The 12,040-nt window shown below is 38.9% G+C and overlaps 1 protein-coding gene and 1 long non-coding RNA gene across 2 annotated transcripts in view; one reads left to right on the top strand and one right to left on the bottom strand.

Moving 5' to 3' along the window:
- LOC146809847 (cytosolic phospholipase A2 gamma-like) overlaps positions 1-12,040 on the top strand; it is a 780,602-nt gene that overhangs the window by 719,336 nt on the left and 49,226 nt on the right. The gene's annotated exons all lie outside the window — the stretch shown is intronic.
- LOC146809848 (uncharacterized) overlaps positions 1-12,040 on the bottom strand; it is a 115,082-nt gene that overhangs the window by 101,767 nt on the left and 1,275 nt on the right. Inside the window, exons 2-4 of the long non-coding RNA XR_014966492.1 lie at positions 10,399-10,546; positions 10,025-10,080; positions 5,622-5,670 (exon numbers count right to left, since the gene is read on the bottom strand). This is a non-coding gene — a long non-coding RNA (uncharacterized LOC146809848). The remainder of the gene's footprint in view (positions 1-5,621; positions 5,671-10,024; positions 10,081-10,398; positions 10,547-12,040) is intronic.

The raw sequence follows: 12,040 nt of genomic DNA, 5'->3' as shown, positions 1-12,040 counted from the left end.
AAATGATGTGGTAGGACATGAGGAGAATTTAGGCAAGAAATAAGCATGAATTTCATTTAATTCATGTTAAATTTGCGGACCTTATTGCTATCCAATCCACTACCTGGACCGCACAGTCATGCAAGTTAAATGACTGCTGCTGACTAATTCTCATCAGGGAAAAATTTGATTTTGGCTACCATCAGAATAACACATGGGCTTGAGCTAAAAAAAGATGGGACAATGGACGAACATAAACGTTCAATGTTGAAAACTGTGAGATTTAAGAAGGACCGCTATTGGACACCATGCCCTATGGGTTTAAACATGGATTGAAATAATGTAACGAATATCACTTGAGCATGATTAGAGAGAGATTTTTTGTTAGAAATTGGGTCTCTAGTAGGCAGAGGTTTGCACCATGCGCGAGAAGGGACCACAATCCTAGTCAGGGTAAGCTAGATACACACTTTTAAATAACCTGTGCTCACCCTCTGGTATCTTGGCACATAGCAAGCAGGCTGAACTTAAGCAACACATTGTAACGGTAACCCAGTAACGCAATAAAAAACGCTTCAAAAAGACTCCACACATGTTTAGAAAAATAGAGACTATTTATTCAAGTAAAACAAACCAAAACTACAAAATTCCCAACAATAAAAGTGAGGATATTAATTTCTAAAATATAAATGCGAAACAATAGTGCTTAGAAGTCACTAGCAGTCAAAAGGTTACTTAAGGTCATTAGGGAACAATAGAAATCCCAAATTCAGGCCGACCGCTATGGAGGGCAGGCTGGTCACAGGACCCAAACTGGTCCTTCTGCGCCATCGTCTAGCCGTGCAAAGGGGATCCTGCATTGTCGTTAAGCTCCGTTGAAGTGAATGCAATGTCATCAAGCCACACAGAGCGTTGTCTTTGAGCTGTGCAGACTGTGGATCCGCTGTCGTCGAGCACCCTCTGCATCTTCATCAAAGGGTGATGCAGCAGAATTTCTTCTGAAATCAGGGCAATGCGTAGGTTTTTGCAGGAATCAGCTGCAGAACCATCTTCTGAGGCCCAGGACTGGAGGGGGCCCCTTAGGCAAAGGTAGGACTCACAGATGGCAGATTCCAGCAGCACCAGAAGGATTGCAGGAAGTCTTTTGTACCCCTAAGACTTCAGAAAACAGGAGGCAAGCCACCAAGCCCTTGGAGTCACTCTGGGTTAAAGTGAGATGGGTCCAGTCCTTGTACTCAGCAGGGCAAGGATCATCAGGCAGCAGGAAAGTTCTGCAAAGCAGAGAAGCAGTTCTTCCCTCAGAACGGTCATTTAAGGCAGAGTTGCAATCCTTACAGCGCAGCAGTCTTTTCTCCAGCAGAGTTCTTCCGTGGTCCAGTAGTGTACTGATTTGGTAGGGTCAGAGCCCCGGTACTTATACCCAAAATTGCCTTTGATGGAAGGGGTGACTTAAAGACAACTCTTTGAAGTGCACAAGCATCTCTTTCAATACTGCCATGTCTGTCATGCTATCTATGGAGCGTGAATCAGTGCTTTGTGTGTGGACAGGACGCTACCTATTGAAGTGTAAGTATCAGCCCCTCCTATTCCTCCCTGCCCAGGAAGGCCCATCACAATGCAGATGAATACAAATGAGTGCCCAGAATGCAGATGAGCTTCACATTCCTGTGTTTGGAGCTGTCTAGAGGGAATGCACAAAGTGTAGCTGTCACCAAGCCCAGAAGTGTATTGGAGACAAGCTGCAGGCACACAGAGCAAAGTTTAGAGCAGAGAAATGCACACTTTTTAAAAGTGGCATTTCTAAAATAGTAATGCCAAATCCAACTTTACCACTAAAGAGGATTTATCATTACAATTCCTAATATATGAGATGATGTATCTACTCCTTTCTAATCAGGAATTACAGTTTTAAAGTGTTTTAAGGAATTTCCAATGCTAGCCTATGTGAGGAGTAGGCCTCACAGTAGTGAAAAATGGATTTAGCTGTTCGCCAATAGAAGGCCATGTAAAACTTAAAAGTGCATGTCCTACATTTTACTTACAAAGCACAGTACCCTTAGGGCTACCTAGGGCCTACCTTAAGGGTGACCTTAGTGCAAGAAAAGTGGAGTTTAAGGCTTGACAAGGGGTTTTAAATGCCAAGTCGAAGTGGCAGTAAACTGCACACTCAGGCCTTGCAATATCTGGCCTGAGACAGGTTTGAAAGACTACTTGTGTGGGTGGCAAAACCAGTGCTGCAGGCCCACTAGTAGCATTTAGACCACAGGCCCTGAGTATATGGTATACCACTTTTCAAGAGACTTAGAAGTAAACTAAATATGCCAATCAGTTAAATGCCAATGTCACATGCACTTTGAGCGCTTTACAACTGCTGACTAGTGCTAATGTACTATGGCCAACTAAAAAAGACACAGCAAAAACTAGACATCAGCTGGCAAAAAGTTGGGGGAAGACCATCCTAAGGTTGACAGGTCTAACAGTTGTTAATGGCTGTTTGTAGCATGAGTCTTTGTAGTTTCGAGGACTTAACCCCAAGGTATGTCCGATTCCTTTCTGTAGCCACTGTACTTACTGGTGGTGGAGTAAACAGCAGCTAGGAAATGTCCCAGGAAAGAAACCACCGGTAACGAGGAAAAAAAGCCTAAGCAAATGCCTTCCGATGTCGAAAGCAGGGAACCAATATCCAGTGCAACACCAAGGATCCTAGATCAGGAAAAAGTAAGGATGTGAGCATCAAAGAAAAGCACCACTCTTACTTACCTGGAGTGTTGCAACACACAAGCCAATCCCCAGAAGTCACTTAAATAGTGCTACCTAACTTGAAAGTGAAGAAACAAAAAACAGAAACTAATTTCTCCATATTACATTGGGCAAACTCCTACCCCAGAATGAGGGAGACCATCTTGGATTAATATGAATCCCAATCCCGGATAGTGCTCGTGCTCAAGTCGGGATGCCAACACAGCGAGTCTGAAACCACCCCTTATGCACTGATAAGAAGTATCCTCTGGGCACCAGCATACCGATCCCAGGGACCCACTAGGTAAATGGTGACTCTGCCTGTGGCATTGTAAAATCAAAACACATGTGAGCCAGGAGGATAAAGTGCTGGTTCTCAACCATAGTACTTGACCCAGACAAGCACAGAACCGTTTTTCCGGTCCTCCTTTGACAAAGATAGTAAGGTTGAAAAGTGCCACTATTGAATAGATGTAGAAGGGTAGACTACTGACAAGGGGGACATTTCAGCCCAAATAAACAACATCAAATTAGGTGAAGGATGGACCAATTAGTCGCATCTGGAATCAAAATAAGTCATTCAAATGCATGTTTTTGAGATAAAGTAGGAATAAAGCCAGTGAAATAAATTTTGAATACAAGGCAGGCACAGCAATAGATTGAATCATAAAGGAAACTGTATTAATAAACCAAACAGCAGGTGTTTGAGATATTTGTATTTTACATTTCATGACTTCATGTCAATCATTTGTCAATGAACAGGGGCCCTCACTCCAAGGATGAATATTAATTGTCTATCTATCATGAAGAATACAATCACAGTAGATGAAAGAATCAAAATTTGGAACAGAGAGGTGAGCTTAGCGCTGACGTTTCAGTCTCAGGTGGTTTCAATCCCCGACACCATCGCCAGGACCAGTATGATTTAAATGGAGATACAGGAATGACCCCATCAAAGCTGATCTTATTTCAAAACACATGAATGTTTTAAAGAAGAAAAGATTAGTCTCGAGCATAAAAGTCAACAATGAAGAACTAGGAAACACTACCATTGATAAAGTGTACTGTCCGGTGAAAAAACACCAAAAAGAAATTAAACCAATTCACCCAAAATGCCACCAAGAGCAAACTTACAGTCCTAATGTGAAGGGTGAAAAAAAACATCAATATAAAGACCCAATACAACCATAGTATAAACAGACCAATAAATAAATCCACGGTTGAAAAAATTACTGCCATTTCAAAAGAATAATAGTGGTTGGAGCTATAAAAACAATATTCTATGTTAAAAGATATTGTACAGCCACAATATATATAGGAATAGAATCGTTATGAAAGCATGAGATAACATCACCTAAAAAAAATCGGCATAAGTACTTCTCTAATGCAACAATGCTAAAAGAAAACAAACATAAAGTCAGTCGCAATGGAATCCAATCAAGAACTCAGACTATAGCTTCAAAACCCATTGCCACACGGGTCTTGCTTCACAGTACTTGAAACGGCTACTGCATTCAGTCAGACTGTTCATAAGTGAAGCTGGCTAGCTTGCCACTTTCATTTCAATAGAGGCCGAGTGAGCGTAGACTGGACACAGCTGATTCCAGTCACGTTCTAACAGGAAAGTCGACTACTAGAGCGGAGTAGATGTGGTAGCCATGTTGGGAAGGAATGCAACCGTGTTCGCATTGAAATAAAGGGGACAATAAATGAGCACAAAATATACCATATTGGGCATGGAAAATCAAAATTGAAAAAAGGGGGGTATAAAGTAGCTCTCAGAATTTGGCTAAAATTGTGTAAAAAGGGATTTATTAATCAAAACCAATCTACAAATTAGGCAGAGACAAGACAGAATGATTATAACATTGTGGAAATTAATCTGTGTTATATTAAAAAATAGAAAATGTTAGTAATTCTAAAAGTAGAAACCATCAAATCAGTGGTATTACTTTTGCATCAAAATGGTGTTAAATGTGGTGAGCGATCACTAAAAAGTTCATCTGTAATTCATGGACCATTTAGAAAGTCATAGGACATAATAGTACACAATCGTTATCATAGTTACATCATTTTAATACTAATGTTAAACATTCATATTCATATTACATGCATATGTTAGGAAAGACAAGCAACTAGATATTAGTCAGAATTGACAGTCTGTCTAGTATGACAACATAGATATAGACAATACTTGGAAAATTCAACAGAGTGACAACGTACAACTAAATTTCTACAAGTGAGAACGTACAGGTTTCCCAGTATAGTCTAATTTATGTATTAAGTCAACATCAGCGTTTAACTATATGTTTAGCAATACATCAAATAACTGATCAGTCAAAAAAATGGACAGAGCTGCGAATGAGATTGGATACATGTAGTCTGATCCAGAAAGCATCAACATATACTGAATTTATACGGATGCTAGAATTGTTTTACATTTTCTATTGATTAAGTAGGACTGTGTGCTTAGACAAAATATACATCAAAATATGGGGACTGAGTCAGCTTTTATAATCACAGTATATTGACTCAACTCCTGGCTAGCTCACAGTGTGACATCTGCACCCCTAGCCTGACAGTGTACCGGATGGTCTCTGCAAAGTCAGAACATGACCACTCTAATACCCCAAAGGAAATCCTGGACACAGATCTACCCTTTTTTAGTTACCTTAGGCATGCCCAGAGGGAGACACAAGAAATACACAAATTAACATTTCAAACATTTATGAAGTAATTGGATTCTTGTGTAAAATACATGAGCTCCAATTATTAGTAGAAGGAAACAAAGCATTATTACCAGCATTACAAGAATGGTGAAAACGTAAATAATTCTATGTTGGAATATGTTTTATTAGTAGGTGTAGGTAGGTCCTAACTACTAGTAATCAGGCCATACTCACAAAATAAGGTCTTGTCGAGGTCTCACTAAATTATTTCCTTGGAGGCTGGCTGCAAGCAGACAGTCTACAGTTAGGAGTGTAAAACACCAATATATTAAATAAGTAAGACACAACACAATAAAAATCCAACATAAATTTTACAACATAAGAAATATTTTTATGATTAAATTGACACCAAAATTACAAAAATCCAATGTAGGTAACTGGAGATATTAATTTTTAAAGATTAGATACTTTCTAGTGCCTAAAAACAGAAAGTGCCAACTTGGGACTTCTGATCACGCTAGACCAGGACAAATCCAATGTTTCTGGCCAACCGCAATGGCGCGCAGGTCAGACACAGTGAACAGTAGGCCCTGGTCAAGTTTTTACCTTCGGATTTAGTCACTTTTTTGAAGCTTTTTCTCTCTATGTCTATATGATACAGAACATTCCTGTCCTTCTCCCACGTGCCTTCTCACAAACAGCAGCTGTGCGCAAGGGAGACACCCTGGCGCCATGGTGTAAAGATGCCTGCATTGCAGGGATGATTGTTTAGCATGGAAATTTGTAGAGTTGAATTGTGTGGTGTGGAACTGTGTGACGTTGAGTGAAAATATGATTGGAATTATGTAGCATAGTGCGGAGTGTCTTTGTATGGATTGTGTTACCAGGTTTAAAGATTATGAAAGATAATTGGCAAAGCCAATAGGTCTCATGTTTGCAATAGCTATTGTCTTTACAATGTGTTTTAGCCATGTTGTGCACAAGTGTTGCTGCTGTTCAGCATGGCTAAATGTTAGTGGCGTTGAGGAGAGTGGTGTGAGTGTTGTAGGGTGGAATAGCAAAGAGTAGAGTAGAGTGTTGTAGACTGGAGTGGCACAAATTGTTGTGTATTGGAGTGGTATAGTGTGGAGTCGCATACACTGGAGTGGCATAGAGTAGAATGGCCTGGTGTAGAGTGCATTGGCATAGAGAGTTACAGAGTACAGTATCATAGCATGCAGTGGCATTCAATTGAGTGGCTTACCTTGCAGTGTTGTAGAACGCATTTACGTAACTAGAGTGGTGCATAATAGAGTGCTGTGGCACAGAGTAGAGTGATGTAGAGTGGTGCAGGTTGGAGTGGCATAGAGTTGTGTGATGCAGAGGCCAGTGGCGCAGAGCAGAGTAGAGTTGAGTTGAGTTGGGTGGCGTAGAGTGCTACAGAGTAGAGTAGCTTATAGTGGTGCAGATATTTAAGTTTTGGTTAGCTTACATTATTCAATGATTAAATGATCAATTGATTCAATTAATTTAAGACAGAACAATTTAGGAACTGCATTAAATGTTTTTCATACATTGTACAATTAACATACAGATTGTGGGGAAACACATTTTACTGTGTGGAGAGCAGTGGTGTAGAGTACAGTGATGCAGAGTAGAGTGCAGTGGCATAGAGTGCAGTGACATTGAGTGCCGGTGTGTGGAGCTCATTGGCACAGAGTGCAGTGGCTAAGAATAGAGTGGTGTGGAGTGCGGCGGCATAAAGAGGAGAGGCGTAGAATGGAGTAGAGTAGTGTGGAGTGTGTCCCATATCTCTAAGACCTATTGTTCATTATTTCAGGACAAAAGGCTGAAAAAGAGCACGTTGTGAACTTGATATAGTTTTTTTTTTAAGTTTTGAAAAATAGAAATTTTATTGAAAAGAAAAAAAAGAAGGGGGTGAAGGAAGGGGGAGATGTAGCAAAAATGCATACACAATACATCCTTGAAATCTTAAAAATACATGACTAAGAAATCTTATAACAATGTAAAGAAGATACGTAAGTATAGAATACAAATCTGGTCAAATCTAAAAATGCAAAAATACAGTGAAAATGTCAGTATAAACCAGGCGCGCAACACCCATTGGACTCAAAGGGCTTCAGCCCCCCCCCCCCCGTCGTGTGTGGCATACACACTTTTTTATTATTCCAAAGAAAAGAAGACAACAAAGAGTTAATTTTTTTGAAGTACTTCTGGGGAATGGTGATTGGCATATTAGAAATAGTGAATAAAACAATCGGGGATACCATCTTAATGGTATCTAACCTTCTAACCTCCCCCACCAACAGAGGTATAAAGGATGCCACCTGTCAATAAGGGAAGGAATCTTTGAATAACATTTATCCAAGTTGAAGGAAACTGATGATTGAATAGAAGAAGAAAAATATATTCCTACGTACTTTAGATAATTGGTATTCCAAGTAAAGTTGGTGATTTTAAAATCTTTAAAAGTAAACTTGGTTAAGGGTAGGATTTCGCATTTGTCATTGTTTAATTTGTAGCCAGAAACAGAAGAGTTGGACTCAGCTTCAAGTAAAAAAGCAGGTAGAGAAGAGGTGGGATTAGACATGAATAATATATCATCAGCATAGGCTGCTAATTTAATTTGCATATTACCATGTTTGAAACCCTGAAAATCAGAATTCTGATGAAGTTTACATAAAATGGGTTCTAAAGCTAAATTATACAAAAAGGGAGATAAAGGACAACCTTGACGGACACCTCTGACCAAGCTAAAATAAGAAGAAGTGAGACCATTAACAAATATAGCAGCTGTAGGGTTTGAATACAGAAGAGATATTAAAGAATTAATTTTAGGACCAAAGCCAAACCATTTGAGTGATGAAAAAATAAAGGGCCAATAAACTCTGTCGAAGGCTTTTAACGCATCTAAAGCTACTGCAGCTAAAGAGACCGAAAAGTGAGAGGCCTTTGAGAGAACATCAAAGAAAAGACGTGTATTGTCAGTAAGAAAATGACCTCTTACAAAGCCTGACTGCTCCTTACCTAGAAGATCTGGAAGGAATGATTCTAATCTTAGGGCCAAGGATTTTGAGAACATTTTATAATCGATGTTTACCAAAGAGATTGGTTTATAATTTTTGCAAAAACGTGGGTCTTTATTATCTTTAGGAATGAGGCAAATAAGAGCTTCTAAAAAGGACCCAGAAGCAGTACCAATTTGTAAAAAAAGAGGACATAAGTTTGTGTAACTTAGGGAGGAGAAGATGTGAAAAATATGAGAAAAAATCGACAGTGAAACCATCAGGACCTGGGGCTTTATCCTTCTTGAGAGTGCGTAAAGCATTGTGTAATTCTTTTGTTGAAACATCCAACTCCAAGGATTGAAAATCTAAATTAAGATCAGGAGGCTTAATAATAGAAGAGAGATAATCCATGATGGATTCTTCCGTAGGGTTGGTTTCAGGCACATATAAAGAAGTATAACATGTATGAAATTCTTGTAAAATTTCTGAATCTTTAAATTTGGGCATCTGATGAACATAAAAAATTGATTCAATATTAAATTAGTTTTTTTTACTTTAAGATAATTTGCCAATAATTTGCCAGATTTGTTATTACCGCCATAGAATTTGGCACTACACTTGAGCAGATACAAGGAAGCGTTATCTGTAGATTCTTTATTAAATTTAAGTTTGGCAGCTATTAGAGCTTCTAAGCAATCTTTCGATTTAGATGTGTAATAGGCATGTTCTAGAGATTTTATTTCAGCAAAAAGATCTGTAGGTAATTTTCGAGCCTTATGACGTTTCCTGGAGACATAATTGATAAAATCTTGTGCGGCTGCTTTAAAGGGGTCCCAAACAACAGAAAAGGGAAGGGTGTCTGTTTCATTAAGAGAGAAATATTCCATAAAAAGAAGAAAAAGGAAGAGGTAAAGACCGAATCTAGTAATAGAGAGTTATTGAAACGCCAACGTCTAGGTGCAGAAGATTTGTGGAGAATGTCTAAGGAAACAGAAACTGGGGCATGGTCAGAGATTAGGATAGAGCCAATTTCGAAAGAATTTAGAGATTGAGAAAGGGCATGAGACATGAATATGTAATCAGTGTGTGATTGTGTATGATGTACTGGGGAAAAAACGTGTATTCCCTTAAGGAGGGATTGCATAATCTCCAGGCATCAACTAAATGCCTTTGCTGAAAAGAACGTAAAAATGTTTTGTGAGGTTTGGAGGGAATAAAAGAGGACATGGAGTTACAGTCGATGAAGGGATCAACAATTTGGTTACAGTCACCAGCTACAATCAAATTATCATGAGGGAGTTGCATACATTTTTCTTCAATATAGGACCATAAAAGGCAATCACCAGTAGTCGGGGCATATTTATTTAAAAAAGTGAGGACGTTTTCCCAATCAGTAGGTTCGTAATTAACCAACGACCAATGTCATCATTTTCTTGAGAAACAATTTTAGCTTGGAGAGATTTATGAACAAGAGTAATAACGCCATTACGTTTGCCATCACCAGGAGAAAAGAAAACTTCTCCAACCCAATCTCTCTTTAACTTCAGGGATTCAGCTTCACTGAGGTGAGTTTCCTGAATCATGGCGATATGGGCATTCAGTTTGGACAAATGTGATATTATATGCTACCTTTTAATCGGAGAGTGTAAACCCCGGACGTTCCAAGTAACAACCTTTAATGTCATCTAAAAAACATTAAGAGAACAAGCAAGGTAAGACCAGATAAAACAGTAATCATGATAAAAAATAACCATGGATGCATATAAATGAATCCTAGTACAATAACATTTGAAGAAAGAACTATATAATTGAATTGAATTATGAAGGAAGAAGAAAGGCTGATGGTGAGATATAGATTGAGATGGAAAACAAGAGAAGAAAGGAGAGTAATGTTGAAATAGGGCTAAAAAGAGGAAAAAGAGAAGGGAAACAAGGAAAAAAGGAGAGGAAAAATAGAAGAAAGAGATATGGAATAAAGATAAAAGAAGAACATGAAGACATACCAGAGACTCAAACATGGGTGGAGGGTGTTTGAGGCAACAAGACGAGAGGACGGACCAGCTCAACAACTCCAGGGGAGACCACGAGGAAAGGAGTAATCTAGACAATATGAAAGAGCGGAAGATAACAACATCCAGAGGAAGATAAAACCTAAAAAGGAGGACAAGGGAGAAAAGGAAAAAATAGTACATTTTTCATAAAGAAGAGAAATATGGGATAAATACATAACTACAAGCATAACATATGAATGATAATAAATGTTCTCAAGAAAAAGAAAGTGAAATACATTTTAGATTATAAAAGAGGAAAGTAGTATCTGAAATGAAGGACATGGAAAACCAAAACAGTAACTCAGTTATCATAGATAAGGAAGACAATATATATGGAAAGAACTTGTCAATAAAAAGGTAAATAAATAAATACAGTTCTCAGGAAGAAGAAGGTCCTGCACAAACCATAGATTCCACTCTGCAGGTTTCAAGAAAACGTTGAAGTAAGGCTGGATCTTCATACGTGGTTGTTTTATTTTTGTAAGTTACTTTGAAGAGGCAAGGATGTATCCAACCAAACCTGGCATTTAGATCTCGTAGTGCTGGTCACATTGCAAGAAAACGTTTTCTCTTATCTGCAGTGGTTTTTGGCATAGTCCTGTGAGAAGAATATTTAGGAACCTTGCCAGGAGATACGACGTTTAATTTTGGCTGCTGGCAAAACTTTCAATAAATCAGTATATTCTAAGAAATAAAGTATAACACCTCTTGGTTTCAATTGAGATGAAGAAGCTGAGGGAGGATGACCCAATCTATGAGCTCTTTGTATATTCAAAGGGGGGAAAATCTGAATATCTAGCACTTGTGGAATGAAAGACTGAAAGAAGGCCAAAGGATTGGATACTTCCAATCCCTCGGATAAGCCATAAATACGTAGGTTATTATGTCTACTTCGATTTTCAAGGTTTTCAACTTGTTTCTGGAGTTGTAAGATGTCAGCTTTCATAGGAGAGATTTTTCCTGAAGAGACTTGCAATGACTCGATTTGATCTTCCACAAAAGTAAGTTTATTCTGCAGTGAGAACCGATTATCCTCCAAACTTTGTACTCAGGTGTTCGTTTCTTCCATATATGGTTTAAGTGCTTGTATTTCGTCCAGAAGCAGATCTATGGAAGTAGGTGGAGGAGAAACAGTTGGTGAAGGAGGGTCCTCTTTGACTCTTTTAATGGAGGATATTGGTGACAAAACATTTGCTTTAGAAGTAGTTTTAATATTGACTGGAATGGAAGAAGATCCAGAAACAGGTATAGAAGAGGGTATGGTGGATGAAGTATCGGTGAGAAGAGGAATACTTGTTTGCGTAGGGTCCTCCACATCATCTTGTAGAACAGAAAAGGGGTTAGAGGTAGACATCATGGTTGGTTTTGAATAGGGGTGGGCGGAATTTGCGAAAGCGACTTCCGAAAATTATCGCGAAAATGTTAAAAATCTCCGCAAACAAGCGGAAATATCGCGAAGATGCGGAAGTTTTTTTCCGGCATGTTCGCGAGATTTTCTGCATGGTTGCGGGTCGCCAACTTACCCATGTGGTTGCTTGCGGGCGCGGCCATCTTGTTTTCAGTTGTCTCGCGGTGCATGATCGCGAGAAAAAAG

Source organism: Triturus cristatus, chromosome 7, assembly GCF_964204655.1.
Source record: "Triturus cristatus chromosome 7, aTriCri1.1, whole genome shotgun sequence".
Taxonomy (NCBI): domain Eukaryota; kingdom Metazoa; phylum Chordata; class Amphibia; order Caudata; family Salamandridae; genus Triturus; species Triturus cristatus.
This window is presented reverse-complemented; position numbering and strand designations above follow the sequence as displayed.